At 44.6% G+C, this 15,798-nt stretch overlaps 1 protein-coding gene across 5 annotated transcripts in view; it reads left to right on the top strand.

Moving 5' to 3' along the window:
- Positions 1-15,798, top strand: part of LOC137436754 (syntenin-1) — an 881,728-nt gene that overhangs the window by 130,301 nt on the left and 735,629 nt on the right. The gene's annotated exons all lie outside the window — the stretch shown is intronic.

Below are 15,798 nucleotides of genomic sequence, written 5' to 3'. Positions count from 1 at the left end.
TGAGAAAGAGTTTGAATTTCAGAAACATTCGTTTTAACATGTTAATTTCCTCTTGTAATACATAACATAAACTAGATGGTATTCATAGAATACTTACCCTGCGCAGTCAACTTGTTGTGAGCCAACTCTTCTTTTTTTGAACATTTTTTTTTCATTTATCCAATATGGCTGCCAGACCACGTGAGCGATGACATCATAAGATTATATTCTCTAATATAATTGTTGCATAGATCATGCTCAATACGTTTCAAACTGATCAGACTAATAGTATGGCAGATAGGTGCAAGAATTGTGCCTTTGATGGTACAAGCATGGCATTTGGCACACAGTCAGAGTATGTCCTAAGAAAGATATTTGGCTATAGGGCCATCGCCGATTTATCCTTTTTCGAAAAATGGCCGCCATTGTTGTCACAGGACAAATCTGTGATGGCCCTATAGCCAAATATCTTCCTTCGGGCATACTCTGTGTGCCAACTCTCGTGCTTGTATCATCAAAGTCACAATTCTCCCAAATATTTCACCTATTTGCCGTTCTTTTAGCGTTGTCCCTGTCGAATTATGATGTCCTAATTATGGCACCAATGACGTCATCGTTAACAACACCTATTCCCCATTTGGAGTTCTTTACAATCAGCCATGTTTCAATATTTTCCATGCAGCGGTTTTGGAGATATAGAATGAATGAATGAATGATCGTTTTAAGGCCATTTTTCCCCGCTAGAGCGGGGGTTAGCCTTGCGGGCCCCATGACAATCATGGTTCCCTGTTTGAGGCAATGTTTTTATGGCCGGATGCCCTTCCTGCCGCCAGCCCTTGGTCACGCTCTTACGATGCGCAGGGATACGGTGTACCTATTCTAAATCGGGGTACACACCGTGATCATTCATCCCAGCAAGCTGGTGCTCAATTTGCCGACCTCGGAAGGATGACAGGCTGAGTCAACCCCCCTGGCGTTAATTCAGCGATCGACCGGGATTCGAACCCAGGATCCTAGGATCCCAAGCCGGCACCCTAACCGCTAAGCCAACACCAGGGTTTGGAGATATAGAGGTGCAACATATTTCGGTTTTTCCAAGATGGCGCCTGTACCACATGACCTATGACGTCATGAGTATCATTCAAATATTCTACATGAGGAGGGGTTCCTATGGTGAAAATTTCTTGCCCATCAGACCAACAATTGCTGAGAAAAAAAATTCACAATGATCGATACGTGTTGTATTCCAAGTACCCGACTGCAAAGCCGCAATGAACCGGCGAAGCCAAAGCCCCTTGCCACTATTTTACCCATCACGATGGCATCAGTAGGTTAGGTAGTTGGTAGTAGGTAGGTGTAGTAGGTACCGTACCTAGTTCAAAATGACACCATTTGCATTCTGGATGAGATTAAATTTTATAAAATTTCCTTCTTGATTAATTCGGTGAATTCCGTCTCAACTTCGGATATTTCCGGCCGTGAAAAACTATGCCCTACGGCCGCGAGATTTCTAAAAAATAATTCTTCTTTAATTTTAGAATATTTGACGCCGTTTCACCTTCCGAAACGCGTAATAAGCTTTTTTGAAATAATTTTTCAAATGCTCGAATCTCATTGGTTCCGGTAATTGGTGACGATTTTCGTTGAAGATAACCAGGGCCCGTATGGGCCCGGGGAACGAGGTTGGTCTTAAAGTATTTTAATTACAAATTAGAGGTGCATAGGATTGTGAATCAAACAAAGACGGGTGAAATAAACTCCTATTGAACTTTTTCGCAATTTTTTATGCATACTTCCGCATCCAGAAGATGGCGGCCTCCATTGAGTGATTTGGTTTTTGAAATATTTTTTCAAATGCTCGAATCTCATTGGTTCCGGTGTTTGGTGACGATTTTCGTTGAAGATAACCAGGCCCGTGCGGCCGAGGTTGGTCTTAAAGTATTTTAATTACAAATTAGAGGTGCATAAGAATGTGAATCAAACAAAGACGGGTGAAACAAACTCCTCTTGAACTTTTTTCAATTTGTTATGCATACCTCCGCATCCGCAAAATGGCGGCCTCCATTGAGCGATTTGGTGCGTCAAAGCTTCGAAATTCTCAAGGGATCCAGCAAAATCTGGCTTTTCAACATAATACATATGCGTTCATTCACAACACCGGCTTCGCCGGCTATGACGTCATAACGAAGGCACCGATGACATCATTATTAACATATCTTATTCCGCAAGGGGAGTACTTGACAATGAGCCATATTTCAATTTTTTCATGGGGCGGTTTTGGAGATATAGAGGTGCAACTTTTTTCGATATTTTCCAAGATGGCGTCTGTACCACGTGACCTATGACGTTATAATTATCATTTTAAAAATTCTAAAGGAGGAGCCGCACATATTCTGAAAATTTCGTGTCCATCGGACAAACAGTTGCAGAGGATTTTTTGTTTTATTCACATTGATCAGATCAAGCATTGTACTTGTCGAATTATGACGTCATAATTAAGGCACCGAGGACATCACCATCAGCATATCTTATTCCCCGTGGTGAGTACCTGACAATGAGCCATGTTTCAATTTTTTCCATTGCGCGGTTTGGTCGTTAGAGGTGTAACGTTTTTCCATGATGGCGTCTGTACCACGTGACCTATGACGTCACAATTATGAATAAAAAATTATACAGGCGGAGGCACTTCTTTTGTAAAATTTCGTTCTCGCTGGAAATTCTACTAGCTGGATCCGGATCCGGATCTTCACCAAAATTGAATCGACTCTTCACTGTCAGACACACAACCTGTCCAACAAGTTTCGTCCAAATCCGCCCATAACGTTTTGAGATATCCTGCTATATGTTGGTTTTAGCCCCATCTCTCAATGGTGAAGAATCACTTTAAAAATTAAATAATTCTCATGTCCAAATCCATATTCATATCTTCACCAAAATCGAATCAATTCTTCTTTGTCACACACACACACACACACACAACCTGTCCACCAAGTTTCGTCCAAATCCATCCATAACATTTTGAGATATCCTGCTAAGTATAGTTTTTGGCACAGTCTCCCAATGGTGAAGAATCACTTAAAAATTCTAGTAGCAGGATCCGAAAACAGATCTTCACCAAAATCGAATCATTTCGTCCTTGTCACATACGCTACATCTCTGCCAAATTTCGTCCGAATCCGTCTTCAACGTTTTGAGATATCCTGTTCACAGACAAAGAGAGACAAACAAACAGACAGAGATGAAAACATAACCTCCATCCACCTTCGGTGGAAAAGGTAAAAATTAACTGTGTTCATTGACAAAAGGAATATTGTTCTCCACAAAAGGGTAATTGTGTTCATCATCACCCAATCAGCAAACAGTAAATCATCGCTTGGTTATTATTTACAAAACAATGAAACACACCCATACGAGGATGCACAACTCATGTTCTATTGGTGGATAAAATGACGTATTAAAATCCTTTTATTACTCATTTATTGTGTTGTTGGCAGAATGGTGGCTGGGATGACACCATCTATAATTATCTTACAATTAATTTGCAATTGGTCACTCGCTTTGACACCAATACGAATTTTTATTTCTGACCCTCGACTAAAAATTACAAATATTGAACGAACTGTTTCACATGGAGCACCTCACCACCATTAGAGCATTTAAATTGCACCAAGTGGGAGAGTCCCTTTTACCTTATGTGTGTCTGCAGGAATGGACTAAGCTCTGGAGGAGTGGTGACTGCGGTCCCCCCTGAGGTAACTTGTCTCTGGCAGCCGGTGGTGTCTGGAATTGGAAATCCGTTGGAGGGGTGGTCTTTTGGGTGACCAGTGAGTATGGAGACCCCTGGCGACCCAGAAGAGGCTATAAGAGCCTGAGGCCAAGGGAGCCTGGATGTTGCGGAAACTCTCCCTGGCAGGACGTACAGCTAAGGAGCTGTTTGGCTGTCAGGGACTGAGAGGAGGCTGTGTTACGATTGTGGGGTAAACGATGAAATACCTTAGTCGAGATAGAATCGTGTCGATTAGCATGCTCCAAGTGTTGCGAAGAAGCGTCTCAATGTATGTAAGTAGGCCATCTGTCCGGGTAAGAGCGTTTGCATGTCGCCATAAGGGTTGTGGCTTTGTGCTAATTATTTCTGGGGCTTAAATATTACTTCCCCAGTGTGTAATTTGCCTCCTGTGGTCTTCCCTTCGGTTTTATTACATTCGGCCAGCCAGGAAATTGAGGGCTCAGTAAAACGACTATAACAAATGGCTCATTCGCTCAGCGCCGCCAAGGCCGACAGAAGCAGCATTTTCACGTAAGTCCCACCTCGCGATTGCAGATGTCATCCGAACATTCCGGAGCAAAGATTGGACTCCACCCCCTGATGACTCGTGACGTTTTTTGTGAAGTTTCAATGGAGTTGTGGTTGTTGGAGGTTTGTGGTTGTTTGTCCCCAGCCTTTGTGGTTGGTGGAGGCACGATGGGATGATTGAGAAAGAGCTCGGTGATTGGACAGAGTGTGACGTCAGCGTGGAACATTCGAGAGCTGAAGGAAAGAGAAGCTGTCTCCCCATCTTGGTCTCTTCCGTGCTGGTGTTCGTTGGAGACGGTCGCATTTCCCTTGTGTGCTGGCTTTCAAGAGAACGGCTGTGTTCGCATTTTCATCATTGTTGTGGCTTGGTCGCGGGCGGTGGCGCATCTTTGGCTCATGTGCGCTTATGGAAAGAGACTGAACGGGAGAGGCAGTCGGCATCGCGGGAGGGGCCTCACGTTGGGACGTCGGGGAGCCCGACTCCACGCAATTTTAGTGGGCTTCCTGTGCGGTGGTTTGGAGGTGACGAACGACAAGCAAGCCTTACCAGCCATTTGGGGACGCAAAACTGGGTACTGGCCGATAACCAAATCATTTTATTTTTTCATTATATTTTCCCCTTGTTTGTATACGAGTCTGAGTGGAAACGTCCCTCATTTAGGAATTTTAGTTTACCTCACCTTTTGTTGTCTTTTACATTACTGTAAATAAATTTATATTTGTTGAATTTTACTTTCTGTCATGGTTCATTTCTATTTTGTGGGTTCGGAATAACCCTGTGTTTCCAATCAGATAAGGCCTCGAACCTTCCTGCGCGCGTTAAAAGATAATCCAGCCAATTTCAAAGTACTCCTCTGAGTTAAAGCTCGTTCCGGCTATCCATCAGCTCGGTGATCTTAATCCCCGACGCGACAATATCATTGGTCACTGGTGTGGCAACCATATTGGATTGAAGGGAAATATTAAATAATTATATCTCTTAAACTGCTTACCCCATCGATGCTAAATTTAAAAATATATCATCTTGCACCATTGTTGCATATCGTTTGAAAATGATGTCGTCGTAGGTCACATGGTTTGGCAGCCATCTTGAATAGAAAAACAAACCTTGTCCGATCAACACGAAATTTCACAAATGTGATCCCTGACACATGCATATGCAGAGTTTACATTTTTGTAAGGTCATATGTCACGTGGTGTGGCAGCCATATTAGCTTGAAAGCCGATTTTTTTTTTTAAATCCCTTGTCTGAAACCGCTTCACCGATCGATGTGAAACCTGTCCTGGCTGGTGAAAATGTGATACTTGAAAACAGCTAAAGGGATTTAAATCCAACTTCTTTATTTTTAGGACAGTGAACGAGGGCATCTACCTGTTTTGGGACTATGCGGAGGCATATTGGCAACACTGTCGCATTGCTCCAGTTATTATTAATTCCCAGTACTCATTTTACCCCGTGATCGATCATTGGTGCTATTATTGGTAAACACCGTGTTGATCTGTTTTTATTTGTCCTTCTCTGTTTCAAGCAGATCTCAAGAACAAACATCGATTCATCATTCAGGATTTAATGAACCAGGTTTTGTCAGCACCTTTCACAAGCATCGCCATTCCGCCAGTGAGGATCCACGCATGCACACCCGCCTCACGTACTGTACACCATCCGAGTACTGTAACGTCCCCTTTCCAGTGCCGGATTAAGCCTCGGCTGGCCCTAAGGCACATTTTGAAATTTTAGAGAATGGCCTGAACAATTTAAATTGGATCTCGGGCTCATGGAAATGGACCCCAGACAAAAGATGAACTGATTCATGAACAAAATATTTAATACAAAAAAAGACAAATATTTAATGTGAAAAGAAACTACTTTCAAACTAGTTTAGTCTACACAATTTGCAGTGTATGAATATATGCATGACAAAACACGCACAGATTTGGCACTTTGCTTTGCAGTTTACTGGACCTTAGATTGTAACCTTGCGCGCGTTTACAACTGCAAACTCTTCAATTACGGAACTGAAGTCCAGTTCTCGGAGCAAATCACTTTCAATGCACAAAAGGGCCAACGCACCAAGACGCTGTTTCGTCAACGCACCAAAACAGAAAACGCAAGTTTTGGCAGGAGAATAAACGAGCCAATCACGATCAGCTACCTCCCCATTTGGCAAAACCAGTTTGAAGGTACTGGCATTAAGAAAGCGATTCACCCCAGAGTATTCGCGCTTCGTTTCTGGATAACTGTCATGCAAGTTCCGAAAATGGTCAGTGCCCAAGCTGATGCACACATGGCGCAGTTTGTCTGTGATGTTACCAAACAACCCGACATCGTTGGGAATCGGTGGAGTCGATACCGAAGCACCTTCGCCCCTAGTGTCTGTGTCACCATCGTCGGCCGGCCCGTCTTCGACAGGATCAACTGCGGGGGATGTTGAAGGGGAGTCCTTAGTTGAATCTATATCATCATCAACACCAGCATCTTTCTCCACCACATGGAAAAACGATGTCAATTTATGAGTCGTCTTGAGTAGTTGATCATCCTTATGCTTCTTTATCTTCAACTCCTGAGCTCGCTCCCAGCCACCTTTGCGTCCTGACATAACGATGGATTAAATCTGCAAATAGAACATCAGATGTATAAGTTTTAAAACCTTTTATTATAAAATACAAACCACATTAAACACTATACAGTGATGTAGCGCACCTTGAAAATATTTGCGAAAATTGAGATGCATATATTACCCTGGCAGGGACAGAAATTAGAAATAATTTGTTTAAAATAATAAAAATTGACGAAAACTGCTTGTCCATTTTTTTGGCCCGAATTTTTGGCTGGCCCTAAGGCACATGCCTTGTCTGCCTAATGGTTAATCCGGCACTGCCCCTTTCCTTCAATCAAAGGGACACAATCATGACATTTTTTGACTCATTGACGGACAGGTTATTTCCTGTTTCATCACAAGTTATTCTTGCGTTCAAAATGTCGATGTGCCGAGCTTTTACCTGTTCCAATCGTCGAGAAATTTGTCACCAGAACTCAGAAGTCCTTTTTATTCATCCCTGACCCACGAAAAGATCAACGATCAACGTGTGTTTTGTAATTTGTGGTTTAAATACCTCGGAACAACCAAAGTAAACATCAAAACGTATGCCATATGGTCATTCAACATATCGTGTTGTTGACAAACACCCCTTCGAGCCGTGAACGTTCGTATTTGAGAACTACCTGGGAAACAAAGCTCCGAAGAATTGCTGAAACACGAACCCGTTCGGGCATTTACCGGGTGAGAGTCGTCCATGTTGATTTAAAGCCACGCCCAACTCCCAAGTCAGGCCCAGAGTGTCACGTGTTGATTTCAAGCCACGCCCAAGCGTCACGTGTTGATTTCAAACCACGCCCAAGCGTCACGTGTTGATTTAAAGCCACGCCCAAGCCAGGCCCAGAGGGTCACGTGTTGATTTGAAGCCACGCCCATGCCAGGCCCAGGGCATCACGTGTTGATTTTAAGCCACGCCCATCTGAGCCAAGCTTGGAGCAAGTCCTGAAGTAGTTACCGTACCTGTAACACGAGCCTTCCTGTCGCTTCGCTAACGGACCAATTAGTCGTTCTGTTTCCCAAAATTGCTATATTCCTTCACGGCGTCTGTGTTGAGTCCGTAGATTACGATAAACCCGACTAGCATGTGGGAATATTTCATCTTTTATTGAAATGCCCTCAGGTCTATAAATAAATGGACGGTGTATCATTGTGACTTTGGCTATCATATGCCCTGAGGGCAATTTGCATTCTCGTAAGATAGCGATCGGTCTCGCAGGAGAGATCTTACACCGCACAGTCTTCCATCAAAATGTTATTGTTCTGCACAAACTAGCCCACAATATGGCGACAGCTAACGGATCCTGTTCGACGCTTCGCTGTCGGGTTTAATCAAAAGAATAGGGACATTGGGGTTTCCCAATCCTCACCAACCCTCAGCCCTCACCAGACGTTCACCAACCCCCCTCCTCATTCTCCCCTCCCCCCCTCCTCATTCTCCCCTCCCCCTCTCCGTTTCCATCAATCCTCACCCCAATCCTTCTCTCACCACCCATTCACCCCAACTCCTCGTCCTCCCCTCCTCACCCCCCGCTCCCATCAATTCCTCACCCCAACCATCCACCCCCCTTACCACCCATTCACTCCAACTCCTCGTCCTCCCCTCCTCACCCCCCGCTCCCATCAATTCCTCACCCCAACCCTCCACCCCCCTTACCACCCGTTCACCCCAACTCCTCCCCCCTTTTTCGTTGCGGTGAAGGCCGAAGCCAAGGCCGTTCAAATCATCATGTCACTCTCTAGGCCTTGCTTGGGCGTGTCTTCAAATCAACATGGATACCTCTCGCCAGGTAAGTGTCGGGACGCCTTCGTGTTTCACTTTTCAGCAATTTCTGATGCTCGTTTCCCAAGTAGTGATTGTCTGTTGTCCAAATACGAATGCTGACGGCTCAAAGTGTTCTTCGTATAAAACAATATTTTTGAATGAACATACGATATTTGGATCAGTGTGTCAGGCAGGTCAGCCTTACCTGGCTCGTAGACGATGTGAGCGTTGCACAGATCCTTCTTGGCAATGATTTCAGGCGGTTTGTGATCAGTGTAGACTGTCACTCTACGGGCATTCGTGTATTGGTGGAATCTTTCCAGTCCATACATCTACACCAAGAGCTAATGTAAGCATGTAAGCTAATGTAAGCTAATGTCCAGCGTATGTGACCTTCGACTGACAAAATTGGCCTTTCTCTGAGTTTAAGTGCAACCCTTACTCCTGGCAAAGTTCTAGTAGCTCTATCAACCTCTGATCATGATCAGCGATGGCATCCTCTGCGGTCTGTCCCTCTACATACAAAAGTACATCATCATGTACGTTTTTTGCGTCCAGACAGGCCTCCCCAAGCCTGCTTCACCTGACGTTGAAATTCCACCAGTGCGGATTGAAGCCAAATGGGATCCTCAGCCAACAGTAGGGTCAAAATGGAGAGTTGAACGTCGTTGCAAAAGAACTTGTGTGGTCGAGTTTGACATGCCAGAAACCATTCTTGGAAGCAAATGTTCTGAAAATCTTGGCACTTGTCAGATCCTGGACTTGTTGGCATGGGGTAGTGACGACGTCTGATGGTTGTGTTGATGTTCTGAGGGTCCATGCACAATCTCAATTTACCCCTCATTGGCTTTACAACAGTCACCGTGCTGTCGACCCACAGTGTTGGTGAAGTAACCGGGGTGATAATGTTGAGATCCTGGAGTCTGTCTCTCAGTTCCTCTCTCAGTTTCTCTCTGAGTGCGACAGTACAGCGGGTTAGACAGGAACTCTCGGTGGTGGATGTACAACTGGTTGTATGTGTTGGTCAAGGCACAAAGTGCTCCTCCCTTTACATAAGACGGTTTCTCTGTATGCAACTTTAACATGGGGACTGAAAATTTGTTTCTCGACTCCCACAGGACGAAATCGGCTGCAGGTTTCAGAAGTAAAGGCTTTTTACGTCGAGGTAATATGTTCCAAATTTCAGCAAAGTCCATTTCCGCATTCATGAGGTTGAAAAAAACCTTCAAATTCATGTTAGTGTCTGTCAGTCCGTCCGTCCGCCCAAAATGTGTTGGTGCTTATATCTCAAAAGCTATACATTAAGACTAGCTGAAACTTTGAATATACATCGGCCAAAAACATCGAATTAATGGCTTTCAAAACCAATTCAAAATGTGCCCTCTTAAAGTGGGTACACAGGGGATGTTTTGACCCCCCAGAATAGGTATTTACTCTCTTCTCCAAAACTACATACACAATGTTTTTGAAACTTGGCTACAAGTTTCATATCTAAACTATAGAAAAGAAGGGACATTCTTGGGGAAAATGCCAGGGGTATAGAAAAACCCCCTTTATATGGTGTTATGTGCCATGTGGCAAACCATAGAAAAGTATTAAACAGAGGAGCAATACACCTGGTGCTCACCTGGTAGAATAAACAATAAACTACACTGACTGAAGGTATTTTAAACCAATTTCAATGGTTGCTAGAAGCCAGGGCAGCATGTAGAATCATACTAACATAATCATAAAACTTTACACAAACAAACAAAAAAAATACCTATTTTGGGGGGCAACCCCCTCCCCCCGAGCAGATCACCTCAGGACTCGATCTTTTTTTTGATGCCGTGAACAAACTTTGGTGCGTCACGGGTGATGAAGGTTGTGGTTAAGTTTCATCGGAATTGATTGTGTAGTTTCTGAGAAGAAAGAAAATACCTATTTTGGGGGGCAACCCCCCATAAACCCTCTCAAGGCCCGATTTTTTTTGATGCCGTGAACAAACTTTGGTGCGTCACAGGTGATGAAGGCGGTGGTCAAGTTTCATCGGAATTGATTGTGTAGTTTCTGAGAAGAAAGAAAATACCTATTTTGGGGGGCAACCCCCCATAAACCCTCTCAAGGCCCGATTTTTTTTGATGCCTTGAACAAACTTTGGTACAGCACAGGTGATGAAGGCTGTGGTCAAGTTTCATCGGAATTGATTGTGTAGTTTCATAAGAAAAAGCAAATTCCTATTTTGGGGGGTCAAACCTGTATCCACTTTGACCCCCAGTAAACCCCCTTATATCCCGATTTATTTTTAATGCCGTGAACAAACCTCAGGCACAACACAACAAATATCATTTGTGCCAAATTTGGTCGCAATCACATCAGCGGTTTCGGAGAAGAAGTTGCTAGTGTTTACGGACGGATGGATGGATGGATGGACTGACTGACGGACTGACGAACTGACATGGATACCTGCCGGAAGGGCAACACGTCATCGCACAAGCTCATCTGAACTTCGTTCCAGGTAAGGTAAAAATTACAACCAAAATTACATATTTTAAAGTATTTTTTTTAAATAAAAATCAATCTTTTCTTTCTTCAGGCAACAATCCATCCACATGAAAGACGAAATTAATCAGAAACTCCATCTTGAATGCGAAAGGGCTACTTATTGAGACAGGGGAGAAAAATGAAGCCGGGTTAAGAATAAATCATTGGAATCTCCCACGATGAAGCTGATTCTGAGGGCCTTTCACTCACTCACCGCAGGCAGGTTGGTGGTCTTTCTGTCTTCCACCGACTCCTCTCCGGCCTTGCTCCCCCAGCTCTGTCTGTGCTCTGTTCCCCAAATATTCCGACAGGTCGCACAAGATCTGCCTGCAACCCTCTTTGGTGAAACTGCCAAAATCTCGGCTCTCTGCTCACATTCACTCTTTCATTCCTCTTTTCTCCCGCCTCTGGAACAAACTCCCTCACTCTTCAATCCCACTCCACCCTCCAGGTCTTTAAAACAGCTGTTCACCACCATCTCTTATGATGAAGAGACATTGTGAGAAGTCATTGACCTGTCTATCCAGCATAAGTTTAAACAGTTTGACGATTTGGGGCTTTTGGGATAGGGTTCAACAATACTAAGGCTCCATCTATTATAACAGGCCATCTTGATATTACATACACACAATAAAGGGGTGTCGGTGTAGATTTGGCCCCAACTTGAATTGGGGTGGTACAACCACCGAGAAGAGGCATCTCCAATCGTTGTACGGTGCAGTGAGCAGCCAGGATGGAACTACTTTCCTATATATACGTCAAAACAATGTGTCATCAGTCCCTCATTAGCATATGTATGAGCTCTACTTCCACAGCACTTCTTCTTCTTATTTGTAACATTTTCTGTGTCTGTGCACCTTTAACGGTTAAGGTGGCTGGCTTAAGAATTTAGGGCCTTGAATTCGAGCCCCTGTTGTGTCGTTGAAATAACACCAAGTGGGTTGAGCGGTTCACTCAGCCTGTCATCCTTCCGAAGTCGATAAATTGGGTACCAGCTTACTGGGAACAACGACACCATCAGCAGCACAGACACACCCCTAGAAAATGATGCAACCAGCAGCTATAGGCTGTAGACAAAAAAACAACAAGCGGACGCTCTAACCGTTATAGTCTTCTTCTTTTTCATCATTAGATCGTTATTTCCTGCTTGTGAAGCCACGAAATGACGAATCAAAATTTCCACGAGTGAAACAAACATTTCCTTGCAGGTTCAAAGAGAAAAAGGTTTTAACAAGTTAAAGAATCAATTTTAAAACCTTTGGATGATAAAGAATGAACCTGCAAAGTGACGGGCTATTTTACTGCCGTTACTGTTCATCATAATTTCGAATTTCAACTTAATGTTAATAAGTTTACTTCCTTAATTTACAAAGACTGAAAATAGTTTGAATTTTATTTCGAAAAATATTGTTTTGATACTTTCATACATTATCAAAATTAAGATCAGTTACTGCATAAATAAATGCATAAATAAATACAAAACAATTTCCAGACATTTGAACACAAATAATCAAACAATACCGGAAGCGGTCAAAGTTGGTGGTAAGGCTTCTTCTTCTGCTACCTGAACGTCATCGTACTTAACTCAGAAACGTGATGAACGGCACATTCATCAACATATATTCAACGAAAAGGTTAAATGATGATTTGACATTTGTGATGGATTCTGATATGGATGTAATTTCTTTTCTCTTACATTTTCCCTCATTTCAAATATGTTTGTTGTAACATCAAGGTCTCACAACAGCTTTCTCCAAGTTTAATCTGAATCAATCTCGTACAGCATCTAAAAAGAATAAATGGCAACAATCATTTCTCTTTTCTAATAAGCATTGAGAGTATACATCATTTTGGATGCGCGTAAGCAAGCTTCATGCCAACGAGATTTCTCACCTTCCTAAATAAGCATATCAGTGCCTCAGGTCTCCGATGTTAGGTCTGACTGACTCTCGCAATCGGCGAGTGGATATTTATGAGAGTGCTGTAGTGGCCAGACAATGTTATTGCACCTGGGCTAGCCTAGTTGTCTACGTTTTACTACATCCTCCCAGAGTTCTAAAACTTTGCAAGCAGGCCATTTAAATATTCGCGTAGCACGAATTAGCAAGCGAGTATACAGAATGCGGGAAAACATGTAACACCTATTAAGGAGTTACTACCAAACGAAGCACACCAGTCGTCGACTTTCTCTCCCTTGCGGGTTCGATACACGTCTGAGCTGCCAGCAGGTGTCTCTAAATCTTCCCGAGTCGGAGTGCGAATTAACTCAGGTGTCTGAGCCGGTACGTCAGTCCCGATCGAGTCGTGCGACCGATGAGGAGGAGATGGAGGTCCGACCGTTGGAACCTCCGTACTGCATATAAGTTCGACCTCCGTACTGCATATAAGTGCATATAAGTCCGATGGAGGTCCGACCGTTGGAACCTCCATACTGGATCCAGCCTCATCAGCTTCCCCGCAGGGAGCGAGGTGTCGCACCGACACCGTGGTTTCATGACCGTCGGGCATTTTGACATGAGCGTATTCCGGATTAGCATGAAGGAGCTGTACCTTGTCAAAAAGCAGATCGTATTTACTTGGTCGCACGACACGTCTGACATAGACCGGTCCGGGTGTGGAGATCCAAGCGGGCAATGACTGAGCACTACCTGTTCGACGCTGATAACGAAATAGACGGTCATGAGGAATTTCATTTGTAGTGGTACACAGGAGAGATCGAATCGCATGTAGTGCCCCTTGCAACACCCAAGTCCACTTATCCAACCCCAATCCTCGGGTCTTGAGCCCGAAGGCAATGGCTCTCCATATGACACCATTTAATCTTTCTATCTGTCCATTCGCCTGCGGGCGGTATGGCGTAGTGCAGCTGGAAGCAATATTCCGCTGCAGCAGAAAGGCTCGCACGTCCTGAGACATGAAAACAGCGCCCCGATCGGTATGGATGGACGCAGGATATCCGAACATCGCGAACAAGAGCCCCAAACAGCGAATGACCGACCCAGAAGACATGTCGTGACACGGGAATGCGAATGGAAATCGAGAATACTCATCAATAATTGTGAGAAGTTAACGATACGAGCCAGATGCAGGCAGTGGCCCTTTTAAGTCCATGGCCAATCTCTCCCATGGCCGACCACCTTGAATCAAAGTCCCCATGTTAGGTTTATAGAAGCACGGTTTAAGTTCCGTGCAAACAGGACACTCGGCACAAACGACGAACACCCTCCACAGAATAGGGCAAGTTTCGACTATGCACGCGTTGGACGAGACGTGTTACTCCCGGGTGACAGCGAGTCGTGAAGTTCACGAAGGTCCTCACCGGTGGTGAGACCCGTACACACCCCCGGCCTGGATAACGCATCCGCAGCTAAATTCTCCCTCCCAGGGCGATATGTGATCTTGAAGATGTAGTCAGCTAGCTCGATACGCCATCGAGTAATTTTCTCCTTTTTAATGCGCTGAGCATGTCGCACATCATACATGAATGCAACACTTCATTGATCTGTAATCACTTCGAATGTTTTGCGGAGCAAATATGGCCGCCATCGTCGTATTGCTTCTACCATCGCGTAGGCTTCCTTCTCGACCGCTGAATGACGTCTCTCAGCATCTGAGAGAGTACGAGAGAAGAAGGCGACTGGTTTTCCCCCTTGAGACATGGTTTCTGCTTTGGCACAGTCCGACGCGTCGCTCTCTAAGACAAAGGGTATGTTTTTGTCTGCTGATGAGACTGCTGCATTAGCTATGTCTAGCTTCAGCCCTTGAAAAGCAGCCTTGGCATCCTTGGTTATGGGGAATGTTTTGCAATCAACAAGGGGACGGAGCTCCTTGGAGTAATTCTGGACCCAACGTGAATAATGTGCAACAACCCTAGTACTCTTCTCAAGGACGCACGATCATGCAGCGCCGCCATGTCTAGCAAAGGTCGCAGACGCTCTTTGGTGGGAGTTATCTTCCCTTGGGTCACCGTGTACCCCAGAAGATCAATCGTCCTTACGGAATAGCGACATTTGTCCTCGTTGAAAGTTAAATTATACTGGCGCGCGACCTGTAGGAACCGCTGCAGATTAGCGTCATGGTGGGCTTGATCTCGACCACATACTGTGAGGTTACCGAGGTACACAAAGACGTCAGTTAATTGCTCTTTGGCAATTATGTCATCAATCGCCCTTTGAAAGCACACGACTCCGTTAGTTACGCCGAAGGGCAAACTCGTGAATTGGTACAGCCGCTGTCCCGACTCGAACGTCGTGTAGGGTTTGTCGTCATCACTTATAGGAATCTGGTGGTATGCACTGCCAAATCGAGCGTGCTGTAAACAGCATCTTGAGCGACCTGTCGTACCAGCGCATCTAAACCCGGAAGTGGGTAGGCGGCCAGCTGCGTAAAAGTCTTCAACGAAACTGGGCGGGTGAAAAATTGTTACCGACACACCGGGGCGCAGGTGGGGAACGGAAAACTTTTCGACAAACGAAACGTGTGTTGGAAATAAAGTAGAATAAAAGGAATCATGGGACACAGCCCCTTATACTTAGTCTCTGCGGCCGCACCGAGCAGCCAGAATACTCGCTCAAAAGAATGAAGCCTGCACCTCCTCTACTGAGAAGACCAACTCACAATGGTGCAGGTATTTGGACCAAGCC

Source organism: Myxine glutinosa, chromosome 11 (assembly GCF_964187855.1).
Source record: "Myxine glutinosa chromosome 11, kmMyxGlut1.1, whole genome shotgun sequence".
Taxonomy (NCBI): Eukaryota; Metazoa; Chordata; class Myxini; order Myxiniformes; family Myxinidae; genus Myxine; species Myxine glutinosa.
Note: the sequence above shows the minus strand (reverse complement) of the source record. Positions and strands in the feature narration are given on the sequence as shown.